This window comes from Schistocerca serialis, chromosome 2 (genome assembly GCF_023864345.2).
Source record: "Schistocerca serialis cubense isolate TAMUIC-IGC-003099 chromosome 2, iqSchSeri2.2, whole genome shotgun sequence".
Taxonomy (NCBI): domain Eukaryota; kingdom Metazoa; phylum Arthropoda; class Insecta; order Orthoptera; family Acrididae; genus Schistocerca; species Schistocerca serialis.
The window spans coordinates 263,562,505-263,570,330 of NC_064639.1; the positions used below are offsets into that span (position 1 = coordinate 263,562,505).

General features: G+C 42.8%; 1 pseudogene; it reads left to right on the forward strand.

Annotated features, from left to right (window-relative positions):
* Window positions 1-7,029: 7,029 nt before the first annotated feature.
* LOC126459700 (5S ribosomal RNA) lies at window positions 7,030-7,147 on the forward strand (annotated as a pseudogene).
* Window positions 7,148-7,826: the final 679 nt, after the last annotated feature.

Here is a 7,826-nt window from a genome sequence, read left to right on the forward strand (position 1 = left end):
TAAAATAAGACGAATGACATAAAACAGATACAGCTTTACAAATTACGTTAATAGTAAACCTTTGGTATAAAATCCACAGCACCATACTGAGCGTCATCCCACACAACCGTCACTCATTACGCAAAGGCACAATTCACAGCCAAACCTTATTTCTGCACTGATCATATAACCATAAGATTACAAAGGCGTCCTGTTGACTATTGTAAGTGATATTTGACACTTAAGTAGCGTCAGTCAGTAGCAACGGACGCATAGGCTGAGATCAATTAGGATACCTGTTGTCCACTGTGTACTTTTATGTTCCTTTTCGTACCATATTATATCGGTTATGGTTAATATCAATGCATGTCTGTAATCATATGACTGCCTATAATATGGTCAAACCCGCTGTTTGTGTGATAAGTAATTTGTAATTTTTGGATGAGTGATTTGAAAATGGGTTGTCATCTTGAAAACGGTAACCGCTACAGCTGAATTTTATATCAGTGCAAGTGAGACAGACGAAATAAAATAATTTTCCAACTCCCGCAACAGTAAAATGTTTCGCATGAATAGTCGATAATTAATTCATATTGATCTTCTAAAAACTTGAATCTTCTTCTCCTTCTTCTGTAGCGCTGTAGCCCTTGGTGAGCCATAGTCCCTTCATTTATTTTTTTCCGTGTTTCTCTGATTATTGCAGCTGTTTTCCACCACAGGACTCACATTCGTGAAATCCTCTAATATGTCACCAACGCAGTTTCTTCTAGACCTCTGTTTCCATCTAGTAGCTTGGATCACACCTTTCGTCATTTTCTTTTTCGTTCTATCCTCCGCCGTTCTTCCCGCGTGTCCTATACATGGTACTTGTTGTGATTTGATAAATTTTACTTCATTTCTTCCTTGTATTAATGCATGTAGCTCAGTGTTACAACGGAATTTCCAGCTTCCTTACTCTCTAACTGGACAATAAATTTTGCGTAATGTTTCTCGCTCAAAGGTTCTTAAAGCATTTTTGTCATCTGTCAACGTCCATACTTCTGGTCCATACTTGACAACCGCGCGTAAGGGACTTACGTACCAAAAGTTTCATTCTTCTTCTAACAAGACCAATTGGGAAAAACTGCAGATTTGCCAAGGAATCCCTGCTCATTGCTTATATCCTTTCATATGTAGTCTTTCTAACGCTGTCCTATTTATATGAAGGCTCCCAGGTAACTAAAAGAGGACAGTCCTTCGAAATAATCCCCGATTATCCTGGCTTCAGAGAGAGAAATTAACATGTATTTTGTTTTTTTTTTTTATTTACTTTAATTCAGATTCCTAAAGCGTCTGTTTCCACTGCCAGGTACGTTTCTGTAAGTGTGTTAGCATCTCTTCCTACTACTGAAATTTCATAGGCATACGCATACACCTATCTAGTTTGCTTAAATGTGGTGTCTCGTTTATTAATGTTATTTGCTACGCTGTGCAGGGCAGCGTTGAATAAGACAGTGGAGAGGCTGTAATACTGATTCCCTACTTTACTAAAGGCGAAGCTTTCACTTGTATTGTTGAATACCTTTACTTTACCTCACTCATTGTCATTTCTTTCAGAACTATGTATAAGTCTTGGCGATTAAGCTGCCAGACCTAGTTTGATCTCGTTGAACAGGAATCGCAGATCTATGTTATGTACATGGAATTTTCAATGATTATCCGTCCGAATCAGATGTTCCTATGTCTTATCGAAAACCATACCAATATTCCCAAAGTTCGCCTTCCGCTCATTTTCGTATTCTTTCATTTATTATATTTTTGAAGATCTTAAAAGCTGTGTATAGTAGTATCATACCTCTATGGAAACTCCAATTAATTGAACTAGAGTCTAATCATTTGTAGAAGAGGATTATTAGAACATGTGTTTCACGTAAAGTACTTAGCGCATTAGCGTTATTAATTTGTAAATATTTTTCATGCCTACAGTGATTGTAAGTAATAAAAATATGTCGAAGCATGTACTAATCGACGAATAACGCATAAAGGGCAACTGGAAGTCTCTACAACAGCTCACTGGAAGCATAAACTGCATAGTTTAATTTGAAAAAATTAATCTAATGCCCGCATTTCAGAATGGTTCATAAGGTAAAGATAACAAGCCTTTCGTTATTTTACGAGGTGGTATGTTTGAAATTCCCTGACTCTCTGTTCAACCGAAGCTACTCCGAGGTTACCACTGTGAAGATGTAAAGTTCCGCCACAGACAAATACGTTCCGTAAATAACATTACTGAAGCCCATTGTTGGTGCGACGTCTACTCAGAAGAAGGAAAGAAAAAGGCAGAAAATGAAATCTGTAGTGTCGTTTTCACAGGTAACACGGCGGCTGTCATTTTAATTGATTTAGGGGCATTACAGAAAACAAACGTGGATGGTAAGTAGAGGTAGAACCAAGTTTTTCCCGAATGAGAGCCCATTGTCTTTTCCACTGTTCTGACTTCCTATGTCGTTTCCTATTCGGATAGTGAGCTGTCAAACTAATGTTCACACCTGAAGGACGTGTGGCTTTTAACAGTGTCGCAGTTCTATTTTGCGAGAAACGTTTGGTGATTGACCATAGACTTTGGAGCATCTCTCGTGACCATACACCGAGTAATAAGTTGATAATAGTTGATCTAATTATGTTGCTTAACATTTTGCTATCGTAAGATAGCAGTTTCACTGGTAAAACTAGCAACGGTTTATGACTGTTTGATTACTGAGCCTGTAACAAAATACTTTTCTAAATGTGTGTATGCAGAATGAAGCGACGTGTAGTAAATTTGTATGATAACCGGGAATCGAATATGGGTCTCCTGCTCACCAGGAAGATGTTCTAATCACTGCGCCACCCTGGCACAGTAGGTCTGCACAAATGCACAGGCTGCCCTAACACATCTCCCTCCTTAACCCACATTCCCAATCGCGCCTCAGTCCGCTCTAACCACGAACTGCATTGAAGAGGTTCTCCAACTGCACTGGAATAGAACCTCAGCATTGAACGAAACATGGAATCCTCCCTGAAAGCCAGACATAGGTGCTTTAATCAAATGATACTATATGATTCCAAAGACCTTTTCAGGTATCAAACACTTATGGTATACGTATGTAGACTGAAGCGACGAATGAAAATTTTTACGAAAACTGGGATTCGAACCCATGTGTACTGCTCATTAGGCAGATGTGCTAACCACTAAGCCTCCCTGACGCAATCGCTTTCAACAAGTGCACGGACCATTTCAGCGTACCTCCCTTCTCAGTGGGAATTTGGACTGATGAGGGAGGCATGCTAGGGTAGTTGGTGCATTGTTAAAAGTCATTGTACCAGGGAGGCGTAGTGTTTAGCAGATCTGCCTAGTGAGCTGGAGGTCCAGGTTCAATATAGGCCTTGGTACAAGTTTTCAGTTGTCGCTTCAGTCTACACATATACATGATATATGTTTGAAACTTGAGAAGTTCGTTGTAACAGTATAGTTTCATTTGACTTTTTATATTCTTATTTTCAAGTGATACGACACAGAGCTATTAGCACCGGCACCAGCGCCACCACACGGGCGCGGGGCAACGAGTTCTGCTGCGTAGACCCGTTGGGTTTGAAAGTGAAACAGCAGGCACGGATAATGCTTATGGCGGAGCTCACAAAAATTCATTTATTCATTAAAATAGAGCGGTGTTCCGTCCAGGATATTACACTGGGCACAAATGCGAGATTACGTCCACTATACGTGGAACTGCATGCGAAGAGATAGGAGCTCCTGCTTCACTGACATTCTTCGGGAGGAAAGATAGCGCGAGTTGGGCGCGTATTCGCTTAATGAGGGTTTTCACAGCCGGCTCACGGAAGGTGTTTGAAGACGCTGCTTAATCGCGTGCCTCTGCCAGAACAATCAGGTCCGGCCCCACGTCTGCAACAGCAGAAGCGCCGCCAGCCGCGTGTTGAATGCCGATGAGGCGCCGCGTCCACGCAGGTCGTGAGTGGCTGGCAAGGGGGGGGGGGGGAGAGGAGGAGGGGGGGCAGTGGGCTGCTCCGAGATCCCCCCAGTGCCGAGGCGCTGCTGCTTGGCATTCCGTGCTGAACTAAGTGTACCGCTGTTTGCGCACGCAGCGTGAAATTAGCTCCTACTGGAACGGGCAAATATTACCGCCTCACTCGGGTGCAGATACTGTCCTCCGTCCTAGTAGGTGTGGCCGAGACACGAATACTATTTCCGTAGTCTTCCCGATTTCCAGTTTCTTTCCTAGTTCTAGAAGGGGAGAGGCCGAGTTTAATTTCGTTTATTCTCTCATGCGAAATAATGTGCACCACAAGCTGGAGATGCGCTGAATATTCATGTTTTCTCGCTTAGGGTATGGTGGTTTGGCTCCAAGGCAACACACACACACACACACACACACACATGCAAGCACACACTCATATAAATACACTACCGTGCTGGTTATGTATACACGCAAATAGTGAGAGAGAGCGAGCGTGAGATAGTCCATGAGTAAGAGGGAAGGAGAATAGAGGAAAGGTGAACGTAACAAGGGATGAGTGAGACAAATATAAAGAGAGAGTGGTCAAGAAGATAATGAAAGGTAATTGAAATGAAAGGAGAGCTGAGGACACAAGCATTTGGAGAGGGGAGATCACATACTACATGAGGTCTAACGCACGGCTTTTCGGGAGGGAAGAAGCGCCTGGTACCGGGTACGAATCCGCTCGGCGGATTTGTGTCGCGGTCCGGTGAGCCGGCCAGTCTGTGGATGGTTTATAGGCGGTTTTCCATCTGCCTCGGCGAATGTGGGCTGGTTCCCCTTATTCCACCTCAGTTACACTATGTCAGCGATTGATGCGCAAACACTGTCTCCGAATACGCGTAAACCACCATTACTCTACCACGTAAACATAGGAGCTACTCTCCTCTGGTGTGAGACGTTCCCTGGGGGGGTCCACCGGGGGCCAAACCGCACAGTAGCCCTGGGTTCGGTGTGGGGCGGCGGAGGGGTGAAGTGGACTGCGTTAGTCGTCGTAGGGTTGTGGACCACTGCAGCTGCGGAGGGGACGGAGCCTCTCCGTCGTTTCTAGGGCCCCGGTTAACATACAATACAATACATACATACAATCTCCTAACCATGTTTACTTGCCACAAATCGTCCCTCAACTTCTTACATAGATTAACTACAATTTCTCATAGATTCATATTATGTTAAATTGTCGTTACAAGGAGACAGGGCTCGGTATTTATTGCACATAGAAACTGTGTGTCATAGAGCAAAACTCGGATTACAACACCCATGTACGGTGGTCACTGTCCCACTCGAATTTCACTACAGTATATGTACCCACCACTTTGAGAATGAAGATGACTATAATTAACCGATTAGTTATGAACGGAAGACATTAGAGACCAATTTAATTGCTGGGATGCCCTAACCGAGGTTGTTTATTTTCTGATGTGCAATAGACAAATGAGATCTGTCAATTGAGAGTTAGTGCACTAAAAAACTGACTTGCCGATTTAAACTGTAAAATTAATTGAATGGCTCAGTTCACAATACACAAATTCATCTATACGATTCAAATTCACTGACAGAAGACAATATCGCATAGAACGTAACCAATGACACAACAAAATTATTTGTATGGTTCAAATGGCTCTGAGCACTATGGGACTTAACATCTGAGGTCATAACTCCCCTAGAACTTGGAACTACTTAAACCTAACTAACCTGAGGACATCACACACATCCCTGCCCGAGGCAGGGTTAGAACCTGGGACCGTAGCAGTCGCGCGGTTCCGGACTGAAGCGCCTAGAATCGCTCGGACACCGCGGCCGGCAATTATTTATAAATAATCACAATTACAAACAAACAAATCATACACGTAAACGGGAAACCGGAACAAAACAAAAAATATTATTTGTAATTATTTGCGTATCTGAGTAAGCGAACCGACATACAGCATAACAATCTAAGAACAACGTTAAACATATCTTCTCATCCCTTTTGTCTTCAGAGTCGGTTCTACAACGAGCTTAAATTCCAATTTTTATGCTGGAGACAGAATAACACCTGCTTGTATACAGCAGGCGGGTATTCCAAAACTAATGACATCGCGCGCGTTAATGCTGGAAATTAGAGAATAATAACTCCATATGTGCTGAATTCATTAAAAACCAAAGCTATTTCACAACAAACACAAACACATGCAGAGCACACTTTAAAAATGTGGAACTACTACCACTACAACTATAGTGCCATTTACAAACCACATTAGTAGAGAAGGAAGTGTAATACAGATTACCAGTAAACAACAATGCACGAGTGGATTAGCCTAAAGACTCCTTGCCATTACAGAACACAAATCTAAGGAAATAATAACTAATACAGAGGAAAATATAATCGAGGAGACTGAATGACGAAATCAGATATCATCTTCGCTGACTATAACAAGTTTTTATACTTACGACTTGACAGACTTCGTCGTGCACAATTATAACTGTCACATAAATTTGAGTTACTGTATCTATGATGACAGAGCACACTCGAGATACTTCTTCCTCGGTTGCTGGATAAACACCTGAATTGAGCTTCGTCGATTGAATGATAGAGTCATAAATAATGAAGAACTTTATAGAAACTGAAAAAAATTACCATCTATGGAAATGTATTGAAATAGAACCTTTAATCTGAACTGTTAGGTCCAGGTACACCCTGTTTATTTCACTTAAGATCTACTATTGTTTTCGTAAATTGCTTCATAGCAGATCCTAAATAATATTGAACTAATTAAAAAAGGACACCGCACTGGTGAAATTAACATCTGTTCAAGACTTATTCATTCCATACAGTTTATAATTTTAACTACTAAAAGCAAAATATCTTACACCGCTGTCATGTACTTTTCGTGGTTGCAATTTTACTGAGGTAACTCTAGTTGGCTTGGTCTATCTTTATGATGCAAAACAATCCAGCAAGTAAGATTGCAACACACTCTTCTGAAATGGGAATGGAACATCGAAATTGGCGTGATATTATTCTCTAAACAAGGGCAACGGCCTTGCCGCAGTGGCTACACCGGTTCCCGTGAGATCACCGAAGTTAAGCGCTGTCGGGCGTGGTCAGCACTTGGATGGGTGATCATCCCGGCTGCCATGCGCTGTTGCCGTCTTTCGGGGTGCACTCAGCCTCGTGATTCCAATTGAGGAGGTACTCGACCGAATAGTAGCGGCTTCGGTCAAGAATACCATCATTACGACCGGGAGAGCGGTGTGCTGACCCCACGCCCCTCCTATCCGCATCCTCCACTGAGGATGACACGGCGGTCGGATGGTCCCGGTAGGCCACTCGTGGCCTGAAGACGGACTACTATTCTCTAAACGCAGTTTCTCCGTTAATACTTAACTAATTATACAGATTTAGTAGCCCATGAGGTATCACAAAAATGGTTCAAATGGCTCTGAGCACTATGGGACTTAACATCTGAGGTCATCAGTCCCCTAGACTTAGAACTACTTGCACCTAACTAACCTAAGGACATCACACACATCCATGCCCGAGGCAGGATTCGAACCTGCGACCGTAGCAGTCGCGCGGTTCCGGACTGAAGCGCCTAGAACCGCTCGGCGACTCCAGCCGGCCTTATCACAAAACTAATTGCTAGAGATGAGGTGGAATTTTTCTTCTTACTGGTGTTGGAACCGGGGCTGAAGGCGCAGGTCTGATGCCGAACTATGGGCGCAAAAAGTAGCGACAACGCAATTCCGTGTTGTCGCCTACGGCGTTACTGTCACATTGTGATGTTGCTATTACAATGTTACGTTACTGTCACAATGTGACATTACTGT